The sequence below is a fragment of the Vigna umbellata genome, chromosome 4 (genome assembly GCF_029865625.1).
Source record: "Vigna umbellata cultivar VRB3 chromosome 4, Vumbellata_1.0, whole genome shotgun sequence".
NCBI classification, from domain to species: domain Eukaryota; kingdom Viridiplantae; phylum Streptophyta; class Magnoliopsida; order Fabales; family Fabaceae; genus Vigna; species Vigna umbellata.
This window is the reverse complement of record NC_142168.1, coordinates 22,335,998-22,355,849: the sequence shown is the minus strand read 5'-3', so window position 1 is coordinate 22,355,849 and position 19,852 is coordinate 22,335,998. Positions and strand designations below refer to the sequence as shown.

Genomic DNA, 19,852 nt, shown 5'->3' with positions numbered 1-19,852 from the left:
TATAGATCAAGACTAATTGCTTGAATAATACCACTTAGTGTAGTATTTTTTTAACCGAATGGTGTATGATACTAATTTATTTTGGTCACACCTTCTACCTTAAGTCCAATTAAAAATATGGTTTTCTTTATCCCATCCATACTTTAGATACTTGTTACGTGACAGACTACAAATTTTCCAATTTCAGTTATTACAATTTTTTAAGTAGTTTGATTTTTTTCACAATAATTAGATAAAGAAATCGGGATTAATGTTAGTAACGTTTCCGTCAAGTGTGGAAGCATGCTTATGTGACCAAAAGCGAAATAATTGAAAATGAAAAAGTTTAACAAGTTTGGGACAAATGTGTAAGTAAAATATATTTATATTATATATTTGTGTGCGTGAAATGAGAATAAATGTGATATGTTTGATTGTTGTTTAGATGATATTGTCACAAACTAATTCAGAAGAGATGAGTAATGATCACTCTGACATTTTGAGTCAAGCTTTATGTCTCCAAGAGTATTCAGGTCATGTTAGGGGATGAGATTTGGAGTCGGTTACAAAGATTTTTTTCTGTCCAAAAAGTGTCATACACATCATGAGCATGATACATTGACTACTCAAATAAAAGACTTGAGTGAAATAATAACATGGATGAAAAATGAGATTATTTCACTTCGAAAAATTGGTACACCAAATACCATTGAAGAAGCTCATTTTGGTCTCAATAGTGGCCAAGAGAGTTGTACATTGTCATCAAATAGTTTTGTTGAGATAACTAACTAATCTACATTACTTTCAATATTACTTTAATTTGCTTACTTTAAACTTATCTTCATATTTAGTCACATTGGAGATTGTCTTATAATTTTATTTTCTATATTAAAAGTAATGTTAGTGTAATTTGTTTACTTTAAAAGCTCTCTACATTTGGCCACTTTAAATAATTTATCTTATAATTATATTTTATAATGTAGGGGATCTCAAGTTCTAAATTGTTTGTATCAATCACCTTCATTTTGCTTGGTTGCCCATGAAAAATTGTATAATTTTAAAAGTGATAAACTACATGGTAGACCTCTACCTAGGGGACATGTAAAAGTTAGTATAGATATTGCTCTGGAGCTAAATGTATCCTTGCCTATACCTATTGTTGATGATGACATGAATTGTGGCCCAGCTTTAATAGATATTGGAGCTAAAAGTTAGTATAGATATTTTATCATCCGCTGGATATCGGGCAATAATAATATAAGCACTGACCGAATTGTGATCCAGCTTTAATAGAACTGTTTGCCCTGGTTGGCCATAGTGATGACCGAACGATGCTGAGTGTATGATCATTCGATTTCTACTAGGTATAATACATAGTTGACGAGCATTGTCCCGGTATGACCTGGTTGACGAGTGTTGTCGCGGTTTGACCTGGTTGACAAGCGCTACTACAGTAGATCGATCGATCGGTCTTTGATGATTACCGTTTGGTCTATATATCATAGTATACACCATATAATTTGTAGTTTATTTTATGCATCACGTATATGTAAATTGAATAGATATTGTATTTTTAAAAAAAAACATTAATCCACAGTAAATTTTATCCCAAGTTTGCTGCTTACCAGTTTTAATTATAATAGATAAACATGTATTTAACTAATTAAATATTATATAAAAGTTGGAGTGACATTTAGGGTGAGGACTTGGAATATTCTAAAGTAAACCCATCACATAAGTATGATATGACAAACAATGAAAAGTATTAGTGTATAATGACCCTCATATTTATATAACTACAAAAAAGAAAAACACTGTCATTTGAACGGGAATAGAACACTTATAAACTAAAATATTCAAATATAATGTAAAAATAGTTAAAATTAAAAATATACCATCCCGTGTTTAATTAGTAATTTTACATGTAAAACAAATGATGAAAATAAAATAGAAAATGTCTAGAAATATCATTTTTAAATCATTGTTACAGTAGAAATTCACAAGGTTTACAAATTTTCATATTTGAAAAAGTAAAAAAGAATTGTTGTTGTTGTCTTAAATATTAATTAATTTATATTTTGTTCTCTTAGAAAAAAGGATGTTTCCTTTTTTATTTGTCAATATTTCTTTATAATGTGTAATTAAGACAATTTACCATAGCGAACTTATAACGTATCTGGATTTTTATTATTTAAATTAAAAAATTTGGTAGAACTTAAAAAATTATTAAAAAAAAATAAAAAGAATAATTTTAACATTTTTTTTTATAAAAAATCACTCAAAATATAAAATTTTCTAATGGTATTTATTTATATAATGTTTTAGTTCTACATAAAAATAAATAACTTATTTTTTACTCATATGTAAACTGTTGGACTGTCTTTGAACTCTTCCTATGTCAAATTAACCATCTTGCTATTCATAAAAGAAGCTATTGCAAATATTACAACTTGTTGAGAAAACAATTGCCTTGCGAAATGCATTTTTCAGAGTACTTTTTTAATTTTATTATGTTTAGAATATTGACTTATAATTCTTTCACTATTAACATTTGATCGATTACTTTTTATATAAAATTGTATTTTAATCTAAAAATTCCAATTTCATGTTAGTTACCATTGTTTCACAAGTCTTCGAATAAGTCATTGATTGAAATAGAATTATCATCCCAAAAAATAGAATAAATGGTGACATAAGCTTTCACTATTAAAATATTTTCTTAATATTTAGCTGGACCTACAAATAATTTAAAATCTCGTTAAAGAAAAATATCTATTTTATGAATTTTGTAAAAAAAATCACAGACAATATACGAATTTATAATTGTATCTATTTTCATAGAATATTTTGTCTCTAAGAATAAATAACATTATTTATTATTCATGTAAAACTATGAATTTGGACTCTTTCTATGTCGTTAGGAAAAATTAACCATCTTGGTACCCACAAATAAATATAATGCAAATAGTACAATTTGTTCGACACAATTGCATTTTGAAGTGCATTTTCAGAGCACTTTCTTAATTTGGTTTTCAAATATTAACTTCCAATTCATTAAGTATTTGTAAGGTCGAGTTTGATGTTTTTTTTTCATATAATATTGTCGTTTAAAATAAAAATACATAAGTCTTCTTCGAAGTCAATTGATACTATTGAAATCTTGCATGCATTAATGAAATGCATAATAAAGTTATTTATGGACCACAAAAATTATTTGATATGAAGAATAAAAAAAAATGGAAACAGGCAAACACGACAATGACGAGGACTTAGAATAAAGTAATGAAGGAGTTGGTGTGAGTATAAATGTGGGTATTGGGAGTGCTAAATTCAGAACACATATCAATCTAATTCTATAATATTCACTCTCTCTGTTTGATGATGAATATTCTGAAAGTAATGATGTTTATGTTTGTGGTGAGTGTGGTGTTGCAGGTTGCTTTTGGACAACACCATATCAGATGCCTTCCAAAGGAGAGGGAAGCACTCCTTCAATTCAAGGCTGCCATTGTTGATGACTACGGCATGCTTTCTTCTTGGACCACTCCCGACTGTTGCCAATGGGAGGGGATTCGCTGCACCAACCTCACCGCTCATATTATAAGCCTCCACCTTTCTGGACAGTATAACGAATCTCTTTCTCTTGTGGATCTCTCAGCGTTACATTGGCGGAGAGATCCACAAGTCGTTAATGGAGTTACGACACTTACAGTATTTGAACCTCAGTTTCAATTCTTTTCGAGACACTAATATTTCAGAGTTTCTTGGCTCTCTTACCAACTTCAGATATCTTGATCTCTCTTCATCTTATCTTAGCGGACAAATTCCAACTCAGATAAGTTCTCTTTCTCATTTGAAATATTTGAATCTTGCTTATAATTATTATTTGGAGGGTTCAATCCCTCCTCAACTTGGAAATCTCTCTCGGTTGGAGTATCTTGATCTCAGCTACAATTCTTTAAATGGAAATATACTTTCCCAACTTGGAAATCTCTCTCGGTTGGAGTATCTTGATCTCAGCTACAATTCTTTTGAAGGATTCATTCCTTCCCAACTAGGAAATCTTTCAAATTTGAATAAACTCTATCTTGGAGGATATGATAGTGCTCTCAAAATTGTCAGTAGTGATCAATGGTTATCTAATCTTAATTCTTTAACCCATCTTTCCTTCATTTCCATATCTAATTTTAACACTTCTCCTAGCTGCCTTCGAACCATTGCCAAGTTACCAAAACTAAGAGAACTCAGTTTAATTCATTGTGGCCTTTCCGATCATTTCCTCCTTTCATTCAACCCTTCCAACTTCAATTTTTCTACTTCTCTATCTGTCCTTGATCTTTCTCGTAACTCCTTCACACAACCGATGATATTCCCGTGGCTGTCAAACACCACTTCCAACCTTGTTGAGCTTGACCTTAGTCGGAACCTCTTGAAGGGTTTGACATCAAATCATTTTGGCTTGGCCATGAATTCGCTTGAGCACCTTTACCTGTCTGGAAATGTGTTCAAGGGTGAAGATTTGAAATCATTCATCAACATATGCACCCTACGTTCATTATACATGTCTGGAAACAATATGACCGAAGACCTTTCGTCAATTCTTCATAATTTCTCCAGTGCTTGTGTTAGATACTCACTACAAGAGTTGAGTTTGGCATACAATAAAATCAGAGGCTCCCTACCTGACCTTTCAGCATTTTAAATTAAAAACGTTCGATCTTTCTTCCAACCAATTGAGTGGGAAGATATCTGAAGGCACTAGATTGCCATCTCATTTGGAGCAGTTGTCAGTTACCTTTAACTCTTTAGAAGGTGGTGTTCCAAAATCATTTGGGAGCTCATGTACTTTGAAGTTATTGGATTTGTCTTATAATAAGTTGAGTGAAGATCTTACGATCATATTTAATCATTTGTCTGGATGTTCTAGATACTCATTGCGAAATTTATATCTCCGTCAGAATAAATTCAATGGCACATTACCTGATTTTTCAATATTTTCAAAGTTGGAAACGTTGGATATATCAGGAAATCGATTGGATGGAGTTCCAAAATTACTTCACAATGGTACTGTTTTGCGTTCATTGAACCTATTTAATAACAGTTTAAGTGAAAACCTTCCAACAATAATGCATCACTTATCCTCATCATTGCAAAGTTTAAATCTAGGCATGAATCAAATTAAGGGTACTTTGCCTCGCAACCTCGCAACAATGTTCCCATCATTAAAAGATTTGTACCTTGATAGTAACAAGCTAAATGGGACAATTTCTGAAGATCTTCGATTTCCAACACAACTTGAGGTATTAAACTTGATGTCAAACTCTTTGAAAGGTGTGTTAACTGACTCTCATTTTTTAATATGACAAAGTTAAGGACATTGATGTTGTCAGATAACTTACTTACTTTAGAAGTTACTCAAAATTGGGCTTCAACTTTTCAATTGGTTACTATTGAATTGAGGTCTTGTAAGCTTGGTTCATTATTTCCCAAACGGCTCGAGAAACAAAATGTATTTCAATCCCTTGACATTTCAAAGAGTGGAATATCAGGTACGGTTCCAGAATGGTTTTGGACCAAATTTGGATTGTCAAATTGGATGAGTATAGATATTTCATCTAATAATTTACAAGGTACGATTCCAAATTTGCCAATAGAGAATCATTATTATTCTCATATTAGTCTTGCATCAAATCAATTTGAAGGTCATGTTCCGCCATTTTTACGAGGCTCAATATCTCTTGATCTATCAAACAATAAATTCACAAATTCTTTTTCGTTTTTATGCTCTAGTGGTGTAGTTGAAACTTTATACCAATTACACCTTTCAAATAATAAGTTTTCTGGACAAATACCGGATTGTTGGACCCATTTTAAGTCATTGGCTTACTTAAATATGAGTCAGAACAAGTTTTCAGGAGAGATTCCTTCTTCAATGGGATCACTCCTTGAACTTCAAGTTTTGTTATTGAGAAGCAATAATTTAACAGGTAAAATCCCTTCCGTCTTGAAGAATTGCACACAGTTGGTGATGGTAGACATAGCAGAAAATAGATTATCAGGATCTATCCCAAATTGGATCGGGAACGAATTATCGCAGTTGCAATTTTTAAGCTTAAGAAGCAACTATTTCCGTGGGAGTTTACCGTTACAAATTTGTTATCTAAAAAGCATTCAACTCTTAGATCTCTCGCAAAACAATCTATCTGGAGAAATTCCTACATGCATAAAAAACTTTTCCTCAATGGCTCAAATGACTTCTTTGAGAGATTATCAAAGTCATTATTATTTGGTCAACACTAGTTTTACCTTAGGTCACTATTCATATGATTTGAATGCAATCTTGATGTGGAAAGGTTCAGAACAAATGTTCACAGACATGGGATTATCACTTTTAAAAAGCATTGATCTCTCTAGCAATCAATTCTCAGGAGAAATTCCAAAAGAAATAGAGGGTTTATTTGGATTGGTGTCATTGAATTTATCAAGAAACCAATTGACAGGAAAAATTCCTTCAAACGTTGGAAAGTTGACATCACTTGAATTTCTTGATTTGTCACAAAACCAACTTGTTGGTTCTATTCCTTCAAGTCTTGCTCAAATTGATCGACTCACTCTGTTAGATTTGTCACATAATTATTTATCTGGAAAAATTCCAATTGGCACACAATTACAGAGTTTCGGTGCATCAAAATATGAAGATAATACCGATCTTTGTGGACTACCATTAGAGAAATTGTGTATTGATGGAGAACCAAGACAACAACCAATTGTTAAATATCACAGGGATGACAATTTCATTTTCAATCGTGAATATTATATAAGTATGACAATTGGTTTTGCTATAAGCTTTTGGGGAGTGTTTGGCTCAATCTTAATAGTACATTCTTGGCGTCATGCATATTTCAAGTTCTTAAATAATTTAGGAGACACTCTTTATGTCATGACAACAGTGAAAGTTTTCAGAATCTGCTACAAAACATAGCTGCAGGTAACATTATTTTAACCTTGTGTTAAAATTTGATTTTTTTTGTTTTATTATTATTATTATTATTATTAAGTTTTTTTCATTAAATTAGTTTTTAATTTAAAATTAGAGACTAATTTAAAATTAATAATATTAAATATGTAAAACTTTGATAGCTAATGACAATGATCAATTTAAGTCTAATTAACAAATTAATTATAATTTTTTATTTATAAAAAAGACTATTTTACATATTAATAATTTCTAATTGATATCTACATAATTAATTATTTTGATTTCTAAATTTGATTAATGATTTTCTTGTCATATGATTCACATTTCCAAATAATAACAATTACAAAAATATTATGGTTAAATCGATTTTTTATTAGATAAAAAGAAATTTATTGAAAGATTAACGATGTATTAGAAAAAATATTACTTAAAGATAATAATTAATGTCTATGGATACAACAAAATAATAAAAAATCGTTAGCATAAGACATATTTTCAGTTTCTTTATTTTTATCTCTTTCAATCATGTTTCAAAATTGTTTGTGACATTCTCATAATAAGTTGGTTTTTCTTTTGTATGTTTAAACATTACAATATTAGTTTCATGGATTATAGATACAATTATTTCTATAAATACATATTTTATAGTAAATGGTAAGTTTGTAATTCAAGTTTAGATCTCCAATATGAATTTGAAGATTTGTAGTCTTAATTTGGCTTCTACAAACAATTTTTTTTATTTGTCTTGATAATCATACAAGATAATTATTTTATGACAAATGATCATTTTTACAAAGTATAAAATAAATTGAAAGAATTTAATTAGTAGTGACTTAAATTATTGGAGTTTTCTATTCCTTTTGCATTTTAATATGATTTTTTTTTTAATTTCTGTTTTTTTACGTTATCTTTTTAATGTTTCTATTTTTGGGGAAATTAATATTATTTGTTTAATTTTTGGCAGAGGAAATCTGGATTATAGGAGTGTAAGTGGAAAAATGGAATTGTTGTTGAAGATTAGAATGATTGTGAGGGTATCATGCTCAAAGGACATAAAGAAAACAGAGGAAAGAGGTACTCTGGACATAAAGATTTCTAAACATTTATTTTCTTTAAATGTTTCTTTCTTCTCAATTTTTATTTTGTAATGGTTGTTCAGGAAGCCTATTGTGATTGTGATCTTTTTTTTTTCTAAATACTTTGTTTATATCTTAAGCCTTTCCTGTGAAGTTATTATCATATATGATTTGATGAATCTTCAAAACGTTAGAAATGACATAATTATTTTGTGTCATGTTCTTTGATTATGGAAAACTAATACATTACGTGTTTTTGTTCTTTTCTACCTTCATCTCTTTCATGTGATTAAGAGGGTTCATGTATTAATTAGTTTTACGTTAATTACTTTAGAATTTTTTTGCCTTAAACTTAATCAGAGTAAGATGGTATGAATTACATTGAAATTCGATTGTAAGTTGAAGAATTCATAGCACGACATGAATTTATTTTGTCACTTGGCAAATAATCTATTAATTATTAAATTTCTTGATAATTCATTTTAAAATATTGCAGATTCTTTTTAAAATATTTAAAAAGAACTTGGGTTAGCCGAACCTAATAACAACTAAAGAGGACACTCAAAATTTCAAGTGAATTACTTGTGGCATATCAGCAGAGTACAGTATTTGATAAAATGTGATAGAATATGGTTCAAAAAGGAAGAATCATTCCTCTGTTCTTTCTGCGATTACAATTCAACAGAATTAGCACTTCCAGAACTTCCAGAACTATGAGTTATGTGTAACTCTAGCAGAATAATTATCTCACACATTAGAAATGACGATCAAGTGTTTTACAAGAATAGTAGTTTCTACAACTTACAATGAAGACTATGATTTTTCGCAAACTTAACTCTTTGATCTTGAATTTATGAAATAAGGTTTTGTATTTGAGTTCCAATTGTACCAAAGTGGAATTGTGAGCAAGTATTATGATTTTAAACCATAAAAGAAATAGATATATAAATTGAAAAACCACAAGAATTTTTTAAATTCAAAATATATATGACTAATTGTTTTGGGATCTCCACAACAACCTTCAGTTTTGAGATTAAGTGCATATATGTAATTATTGTTAGTGCAAAATACAAATTATGCACAAAAACTTAATTGTTTGATTTAACCAATGTGCAACTACACTTACTACACTCATCTTCTGGATTATACTTACTTCAATGTTACTTTTTTATTCCAAAGTATTAATAGTTTGCATAAAGCACTAATAAAAAAACTACAATATTAAATTGTTTATAATTCATTCAAACAATTACATACATACATGTTTTCTTTTCATTTTATCTTCAAATAGTTTATGAAATATCATTATCTACGTAACATTTGAACATATTTAAATCTCCTCTCAATGCTTATATATATATATTATAATAACATTATTTTAATAAAAAATAAAATATATTATTACAAAGCAGTCTTATTACTATTTTTACGATCTAATTTAAATTGTGTAAAAGACTAATAATAAAAATATTTGAGGAATAAAAATATTATTTTAAAAAGTATAGTAATTTTAAACTACACGTTTTTATGCATTAATAATCACTATTATCCTACTTTTTACTATTAATAAATCTATATAAAATAATAGATTTTACTTGTATTAATTTTTAAACAAATAATGTTTTCTGTGGAAATTGTTTTGGAAATCTGAGTTACTGAAATAAACTGTTTTGAAGTGTCACAATGCATGCTCATAAACTTAATTAGAATACATTTAGCCTGTGTGTATTCGTTGGATGAAATACTTGTGATCCTATATATCCTGTCTCTGGCTTTCTGGTGAATATTATTGAATATGCAGTATGATGTAAATTCTAATTGAATTTATCGTTAGTTAAATAACATACATGAAAAGTTAGCTGTTATAGATAAAGACTAATCTGCAATGCTTGAATAATACCACTTAGTGTAGTATTTTTTTAACCGAATGGTGTATGATACTAATTTATTTTGGTCACACCTTCTACCTTAAGTCCAATTAAAAATATGGTTTTCTTTATCCCATTATCCATACTTTAGATATTTGTTACGTGACAGACTAAAAATTTTGCCAAGACTACAAGTTTTGCCAATTTCAGTTATTACAATTTTTTAACTAGTTTGATTTTTTTCACAATAATTAAATAAAGAAATCGGGATTAATGTTAGTAACGTTTCTGTCAAGTGTGGAAGCATGCTTATGTGAACAAAAGCGAAATAATTGAAAAAGAAAAGGTTTAACAAGTTTGGGACAAATGTGTAAGTAAAATATATTTATATATTATATATTTGTGTGTGTGAAATGAGAATAAATGTGATATGTTTGATTGTTGTTTAGATCATATTGTCACAAACTAATTCAGAAGAGATGAGTAATGATCACTCTGACATTTTGAGTCAAATTTTATGTCTCCAAGAGTATTCAGGTCATGTTAGGGGATGAGATTTGGAGTCGGTTAAAAAGATTATTTTCTGTCCAAAAAGTGTCATACACATCATGAGCATGATACATTGACTACTCAAATAAAAGACGTGACTGAAAGAATAACATGGATGAAAAATGAGATTATTTCACTTCAAAAAATTGGTACACCAAATACTATTGAAGAAGCTCATTTTGGTCTCAATAGTGACCAAGAGAGTTGTACATTGTCATCAAATAGTTTTGTTGAGGTAACTAACTAATCTACATTACTTTCAATATTACTTTAATTTGCTTACTTTAAACTTACATAGGTCTTCATATTTAGTCACATTGAAGATTGTCTTATAATTTTATTTTCTATATTAAAAGTAATGTTAGTGTAATTTGTTTACTTTAAAAGCTCTCTACATTTGGCCACTTTAAATAATTTATCTTATAATTATATTTTATAATGTAGGGATCTCAAGTTGTAAATTGTTTGTATCAATCACCTTCATTTTGCTTGGTTGCCCTTGAAAAATTGTATAATTTTAAAAGTGATAAACTACATGGTAGACCTCTACCTAAGGGACATGTAAAAGTTAGTATAGATATTGCTTTGGAGCTAAATGTATCTTTGCCTATACCTATTGTTGATGATGACATGATGACATGACTAATCAATCTCGTACAGGTTGTTGATAAGGTATGTTTATACAATTATATTCATTCATATTTATGAGGATATTTTATCTATTACCTAACTTGTTTAATTGATATTGTTTTAGGATTTCACTCAATCTAAAACAAAAAAGATGAATAATACAAATGAATGTGTGCACTTAAAAAAGAAATGTCAAAAGAAAATGGTCATTCAACATAGTCCTCGTAAATTGTTTCATCATAACTTCCTGAATGGTGTAACTACCTCTCTTCGTTCCTAAAACTAAAGTCATGAGAGTCACTTCTTCTAATACAAAATGGAGAAAAACATATTTGGACTACATGATCATAAAAAAAATCATTAATGTATATATATATATATATATATATATATATATATATATATATATATATATATATATATATATATATATATATATATATATATCGGATACAACATATACTACTTTTTATAGTTAACTTCATCATCTTTATCATATTATTAATACACTTTTATAGTTTTCTTTTATAAGGCAGTTGTATCAAAATTTTGTTAAGCCAAATGATTATTTAAGAAAATATTTGATGGATTGTTTTTTACAAGGCACCTGTTACAAGGCACCTATAATAATTTTGTCACTATTTTTTAAGAAAATATTTGATGGATTATTTTTAAATATAAAATTATCTTTTAATCTAAAACTTCCAAGTGTAGGTTACCTTTCTTTTCAAAAGTCTTTTGATAAGTCCGTTGGAATAGAATTATTGCTCTAAAACTTTTCTACAAATCTAATTTGTGTTCATACTATAAAACCAATAACATTTCATTTGATAACAAATTCATTGTAGATGCCATATGTTTCAGTAGAGATTTTATAAGACTGAGACACTAACATTTCTGATGCTTGAATCACGTGTTCCACCTTGTCCTTCCACCTGTACTACTCGGCTTCCAGATTAGTTGCCTCCTTGATAGAGAGGGGAAGTACCTACAAAAGATACTCCGACGCTCAAGTTAGGCGTAGGTTATGCAGCCATATCTCTCAAGAAAGTGATTTTGTTATCACTGTGGAATATTTTCGAGTGAGTAGAACATAAGTGAAACGTACTTGGTTGTTGGCCCTGATCCTGTATTTATAGGTTGTCTCATGGACCCTCAAATGACACAGGTCCAATAAAATATAAACAGATTTACCTTAAAATCTGATTGGTTGCTCATAAATCGTCTATCAAGATCTTTAATAAGATATCTTTGATTATTTTATCATCCGCTGGACATCGGGCCCAATAATAATATAAGCATTGGCCGAATTGTGGCCCAACTTTAATAGATCCATTTGCCTTGGTTGGCCATAATGGTGATTGAACGGTGCTGACTGTATGATCATTCGATCTCTACTAGGTATAATACATAATTGACGAGCATTGTCCCGGTTTGACCTGGTTGACGAGTGTTGTCGCGGTTTGAACTGGTTGACAAGAGCTACTACAGTAGATCGACCGATTGGTCTTTGATGATTACCATTTGGTCTATATATCATAGTATACACCATATAATTTGTAGTTTATTTTATGCATCACGTATATGTAAATTGAATAGATATTGTATTTTTAAAAAGAAAAACATTAATCCACAGTAAATTTTATCTGAAGTTTGCTACTTACCAGTTTTAATTATAATAGATAAACATGTATTTAACTAATTAAATATTATATAGAAGTTGGAGTGACATTTAGGGTGAGGACTTGGAAAATTCTAAAGTAAACCCATCACATAAGTATGATATGACAAACAATGAAAAGTATTAGTGTATAATGACCCTCACATTTATATAACTACAAAAAAGAAAAACACTGTCATTTCGGGAAATAGAACACTTATAAACTAAAATATTAAAATATAATGTAATAGTTAAAATTAAAAATATACCATCCCGTGTTTAATTAGTAATTTTACATGTAAAACAAATGATGAAAATAAAATAGAAAATGTCTAGAAAAATCACTTTTAAACCATTGTTACAATAGAAATTCACAAGGTTTACAAATTTTCACGTTTGAAAAAGTAACAAAGAATTGTTGTTGTTGTCTTAAATATTAATTAATTTATATTTTGTTCTCTTAGAAAAAAGAATGTTTCCTTTTTTATTTGTCAATATTTCTTTATAATGTGTAATTAAGACAATTTACCATAGCGAACTTATAACTTATCTGGATTTTTATTATTTAAATAAAAAAATTTGGTAGAACTTAAAAAATTAATAAAAAAAATAATTTCAACATTTTTTTTATAAAAAATCACTCAAAATATAAAATTTTCTAATGGTATTTATTTATATAATGTTTTAGTTCTACATAAAAATAAATAACTTAATTTTTACTCATATGTAAACTGTTGGACTGTCTTTGAACTCTTCCTATGTCAAATTAACCATCTTGCTATTCATAAAAGAAGCTATTGCAAATATTTCAACTTCTTAAGAAAACAAATGCCTTGCGAAATGCATTTTCAGAATACTTTTTTAATTTTATTATGTTTAGAATATTGACTTATAATTCTTTCACTATTAACATTTGATCGATTATTTTTTATATAAAATTGTAGTTTAATCTAAAAATTCCAATTTCATGTTAGTTACCATTGTTTTCACAAGTCTTCGAATAAGTCATTGATTGAAATAGAATTATCATCCCAAAAAATTTCCCACCATTGATAAGGAGGAAAGTGACAAAGGTGGAAAAGTGGAGGGTTCCCTTGTCATTTTATTTGAATAAAGACCAATGTGTAATTTTCCAATAATGACTATATTTATTGATGTTTCCTTTTTAATTTGGAAATATTTTTTACATTTTGTCCCATTACCCCAAATTTACTTAACAAAGTCATTTGCTAGTAATATGAGATGACAATATTATAGGAACAAGATATAAATGGTGACATAAGCTTTCACTATTAAAATATTTTCTTAATATTTAGCCGGACTTACTCCCGATTGTTGCCAATGGGAGGGGATTCGCTGCAGTAACCTCACCGCTCATATTATAAGTCTCCACCTTCCTGGACAATATAATAAATCTCTTTCTCTTGGTGGTTATTATGAAGTCTCTCAGCGTTACATCAGCGGAGAGATCCACAAGTCGTTAATGGAGTTGCGACAGTTACAGTATTTGAACCTCAGTTTCAATGATTTTCGAGACACTAATATTCCAGAGTTTCTTGGCTCTCTTACCAACTTGAGATATCTTGATCTCTCTTCATGTTTTTTTAGCGGACAAATTCCAACTCAGATAAGCTCTCTTTCTCATTTGAAATATTTGAATCTTGCTCATAATAATTATCTGAATGGCAATACCTCGTGAACTTGGAAATCTCTCTCGGTTGGAGTATCTTGATCTCAGCTACAATTCTTTTGAAGGATTCATTCCTTCCCAACTAGGAAATCTTTCAAATTTGAATAAACTCTATCTTGGAGGATATGATAGTGCTCTCAAAATTGTCAGTAGTGATCAATGGTTATCTAATCTTAATTCTTTAACCCATCTTTCCTTCATTTCCATATCTAATTTTAACACTTCTCCTAGCTGCCTTCGAACCATTGCCAAGTTACCAAAACTAAGAGAACTCAGTTTAATTCATTGTGGCCTTTCCGATCATTTCCTCCTTTCATTCAACCCTTCCAACTTCAATTTTTCTACTTCTCTATCTGTCCTTGATCTTTCTCGTAACTCCTTCACACAACCGATGATATTCCCGTGGCTGTCAAACACCACTTCCAACCTTGTTGAGCTTGACCTTAGTCGGAACCTCTTGAAGGGTTTGACATCAAATCATTTTGGCTTGGCCATGAATTCGCTTGAGCACCTTTACCTGTCTGGAAATGTGTTCAAGGGTGAAGATTTGAAATCATTCATCAACATATGCACCCTACGTTCATTATACATGTCTGAAAACAATATGACCGAAGACCTTTCGTCAATTCTTCATAATTTATCCAGTGCTTGTGTTAGATACTCACTACAAGAGTTGAGTTTGACACACAACCAAATCAGAGGCTCCCTACCTGACCTTTCAGCATTTTTAAATTTAAAAACGTTCGATCTTTCTTCCAACCAATTGAGTGGGAAGATATCTGAAGGCACTAGATTGCCATCTCATTTGGAGCAGTTGTCAATTGGATCTAACTCTTTAGAAGGTGGTGTTCCAAAATCATTTGGGAGCTCATGTACTTTGAAGTTATTGGATTTGTCTGATAATAAGTTGAGTGAAGATCTAACAGTGATATTTAATCATTTGTCTGGATGTTCTAGATACTCACTACAAGAGTTGAGTTTGGAATACAATCAAATCAGAGGCTCCTTGCCTGACCTTTCAGCATTTTCAAATTTAAAAATGTTGTATCTTTCTTCCAACCAATTGAGTGGGAAGATAGCTGAAGGTGGTGTTCCAAAATCATTTGGGAGCACATGTACTTTAGAGTTATTGGATTTGTCTGATAATAAGTTGAGTGAAGATCTTACGATCATATTTAATCATTTGTCTGGATGTTCTAGATACTCATTGCGAAATTTATATCTCCGTCAGAATAAATTCAATGGCACATTACCTGATTTCTCAATATTTTCAAAGTTGGAAACGTTGGATCTCAGTATCAATCAAATTAGGGGTACTTTGCCTCGCAAACTCGCAACAATGTTCCCATCATTAAAAGAATTGTACCTTGATAGTAACAAGCTAAATGGGACAATTTCTGAAGATCTTCGATTTCCAACAGAACTTGAGGTATTATCCTTGAAGTCAAACTCTTTGAAAGGTGTGTTAACTGACTCTCATTTTTTTAATATGACAAAGTTAAAGAGCTTGATATTGTCCGATAACTCATTGATGTTAGAAGTTAGTCAAAATTGGGCTTCAACTTTTCAATTATATAGTATTGAATTGAGGTCTTGCAAGCTTGGTCCATTGTTTCCCAAATGGCTAGAGAAACAAAATGAATTTATTAATCTTGACATTTCAAATAATGAAATATCAGGTACCATTCCAAAATGGTTTTGGACCAAATTTGGATTGCCAAATTGGATGAGTATTGATATTTCACACAATAATTTACAAGGTACGATTCCAAATTTGCCAATAGAGAATCATTATTATTCTCATATTAGTCTTGCATCAAATCAATTTGAAGGTCATGTTCCGCCATTTTTACGAGGCTCAATATCTCTTGATCTATCAAACAATAAATTCACAAATTCTTTTTCATTTTTTTGTTCTAATGGTGTAGCTGAATCTTTATACCAATTAGACCTTTCAAATAATAAGTTTTCTGGACAAATTCCAGACTGTTGGACCCATTTGAAGTCATTGGCTTACTTAAATATGAGTCAGAACAAGTTTTCAGGAGAGATTCCTTCTTCAATGGGATCACTCCTTGAACTTCAAGTTTTGTTATTGAGAAGCAATAATTTAACAGGTAAAATCCCTTCCGTCTTGAAGAATTGCACACAGTTGGTGATGGTAGACATAGCAGAAAATAGATTATCAGGATCTATCACAAATTGGATTGGGAACGAATTATCGCAGTTGCAATTTTTAAGCTTAAGAAGCAACTATTTCCGTGGGAGTTTACCGTTACAAATTTGTTATCTAAAACGCATTCAACTCTTAGATCTCTCGCAAAACAATCTATCTGGAGAAATTCCTACATGCATAAAAAACTTTTCCTTAATGGCTCAAATGACATCTTTGAGAGATTATCAACGTCATTATTTTTTTGTCAGCGCTGATTTTACCTCAGCTGGCCATTTATATGATTTGAATGCAATCTTGATGTGGAAAGGTTCAGAACAAATGTTCACAGACATGGGATTATCACTTTTAAAAAGCATTGATCTCTCTAGCAATCAATTATCAGGAGAAATTCCAAAAGAAATAGAGAGTTTATTTGGATTGGTTTCATTGAATTTATCAAGAAATAAACTGACAGGAAAAATTCCTTCAAATGTTGGAGAGTTAACATCACTTGAATTTCTTGATTTGTCACAAAACCAACTTGTTGGTTCTATTCCTTCAAGTCTTGCTCAAATTGATCGACTCACTATGTTAGATTTGTCACATAATAATTTATCTGGAAAAATTCCAACTGGCACACAATTACAGAGTTTCGATGCATCGAAATATGAAGATAATGTTGATCTCTGTGGACCACCATTAAAGGAATTGTGCATTGATGGAGTGGCAAGACAAGGACCAATTATTAAATTTCAAGAGGATGACAATTTGATTTTCAATCGTGAATATTATATAAGTATGACAATTGGATTTGCTATAAGCTTTTGGGGAGTGTTTGGCTCAATCTTAATACTACATTCTTGGCGTCATGCATATTTCAAGTTCTTAAATAATTTAGGAGACACTCTTTATGTCATGACAACAGTGAAAGTTTTCAAAATCTGCTACAAAACATAGCTACAGGTAACATTATTTTAACCTTGTGTTACAAACTTAATTTTTTAGTCTCTTTCGATCATGTCTAAAAATTGTTCTGTCATTCTCTTTTGTACTTTTAAACATTGCAATGTTTGTGCCATGGATGATAGACATAGTCATTTCTATAAGTACATTTTTTTATGAGTTGTAATTAAAGGAAAGATCTGCAATCTAAATCTTAATATTTTCTAATCATTGGATTTCTCTTTTCTTTTCATCATGTTTTGCTGTCTTTAGTTTTGGTGAAATTAATTATTTTGTTAATTTTTGGCAGACGAAATGTGGATTAAAGGTGTGAAGTAGTGTAAGGGAAGAAATGGAATTATTGTTGAAGATCGAAAGTTGTGAGGGTAGCCTACACTAGTGCAGCGAAGGGCTTTTACCGCGGTTCATTTTCACTATACGTCGCGGTTCTTGAACCGCGGCATATTCAGCCGCGGTAGTAAGTCAGACACTTTATACCGCGGTTCGAACCGCGGTATATAGTCTGCGGAATATGCCGCGGTTGTCTAGGGAACCGCTGCCTAAACCCTAAAAAAATTTAAAAAAAAAATTAAAAAATGCACTATATGCCGCGGTTCAACCGCGGCATATAGGCCGATGAATATGCCGCGGTTAGTGTCAAAACCGCGGCCATATGTCTCGTTTGTAAAAAAAAACGAAGCACTATATGCCGCGGTTGTGGTTAGAACCGCGGCATATTCCCCTGCAGTTTTTTAAAATTGCAGGTCTGTTTTTGTGATATCCATTACCACAAAAACAGACCTGCATATAAAAACATTTACAGAAATTCAATTTCAACATAAATAACCCATGTTCAAATGTATTTCAACATCAAATAAAGTAGAGAGTCTAAGAAAATTCTATCTAATCAAATGCATTGTTTAAATCTAAATCTAAGAGCTATTGTATAATCTAACTATATACTTCGCAGCAGCGTTCCTAATGAATAGTAGTGACTTCTCAGGAACTGGTGTAGTAGTCTTGAATCTCTGCAAAAGACAATTCATTTTAATTAGTGTATATGAATTCAACATTTGTTAAAAAATCAAAATTTGTTAAAGTTAAATATTACCGTTTCCCAGCTTCTTGTGATGTGAGAACGAACAATATGGGTCATCCAATACATTACATAGTATCCACACTCATATGACCCATTTTGTCTGTTACACTACAATATATCATCACAGTTGATAATAGTTAGTGAATAACATTTGTTATAAAACAATTATAACAAAGTCAGACTTTAGCATATGTCAAACCTTGAGAGAAATCCAAGCAATCTTTCTACTCTTAGCAATTGATCTCCCGTCCATCATCATACTTGCTGGAATAGAACTGTATATAAAAAAATGTTTTAGCATTCAGTTATATAACAAAGAAAGTCCAAACATTGAGGTTCTTACCAATCAATTGCTTGTCTGAGTTGTGTGGGAGGAGGCCTGTGCAATGAGCAGAACCACAAAGCATAGTTGTCTTGCACAGACATAACAAGAAGTTGCCAATGGCGCCTGAAATTCATAATAACGTAACTATTAAATATTAAAATCACATATGGAACATTATTATGTTAACAAAGTTCACTTACCCGGATATATAAGGCAAAAAGTATATTTTCTTGCCCCTTCCAAAACTTCTTATCAGACTCATGTTGATATGGTCAAAATCATTTTATTCATGAATTTCTTGGGGATCAATGAATCCATAATCATCAGAACGCCCCAACTTATTAGCGACCCCAAACATATACCTGAAATCAAAAATTAACTTTGATATAAGGATACTTGATATATAAATCAATTTTATATATAAATAATTGGTCATAGACTTACATCGTCCATAGTTGAATAATTGAAATATTCAACTCTTGTGTTCCCGACGCAAGCTCACGGACATCTTGGCTATTAAGGTATATTGGGACCTCAGAGCCATGCCCAAATACATTAGCATCATACTGAACCTCCAAAGGCTTATCATCAAGGATGTCAGCAAGTAGATGCAATGAAGAAAGAGGGTCATCCTCAGATAGAGGAATCTTCTGTTGTTCCTGCGTCTGTTGTTACATGAAAAGATAAGATAAGTTTTGACATCAAAAACCTTTAAAATTGAGAAGTGTAAAGAAGAATTTCATACCGAGGGGTCAGAAACTGGTTTAACCAAAAATTTAGGCCAAGTGATAAACGACTTATATGCTTGTTCCACAGTGAAAATCTCTTCCGTGGACAGTGGAACCGAGGCATCTGGCATGATCATTTCATCCACTGAGACCTTCACCTCATCCTCTAATA

General features: G+C 30.6%; 2 pseudogenes; both read left to right on the top strand.

The window, feature by feature from the left end:
- Positions 1-3,360: 3,360 nt before the first annotated feature.
- Positions 3,361-6,961, top strand: LOC148199582 (receptor-like protein EIX2; annotated as a pseudogene).
- Positions 6,962-7,956: 995 nt separating this feature from the next.
- Positions 7,957-17,543, top strand: LOC148199581 (receptor-like protein EIX2; annotated as a pseudogene).
- The last annotated feature ends 2,309 nt before the right edge of the window (positions 17,544-19,852 follow it).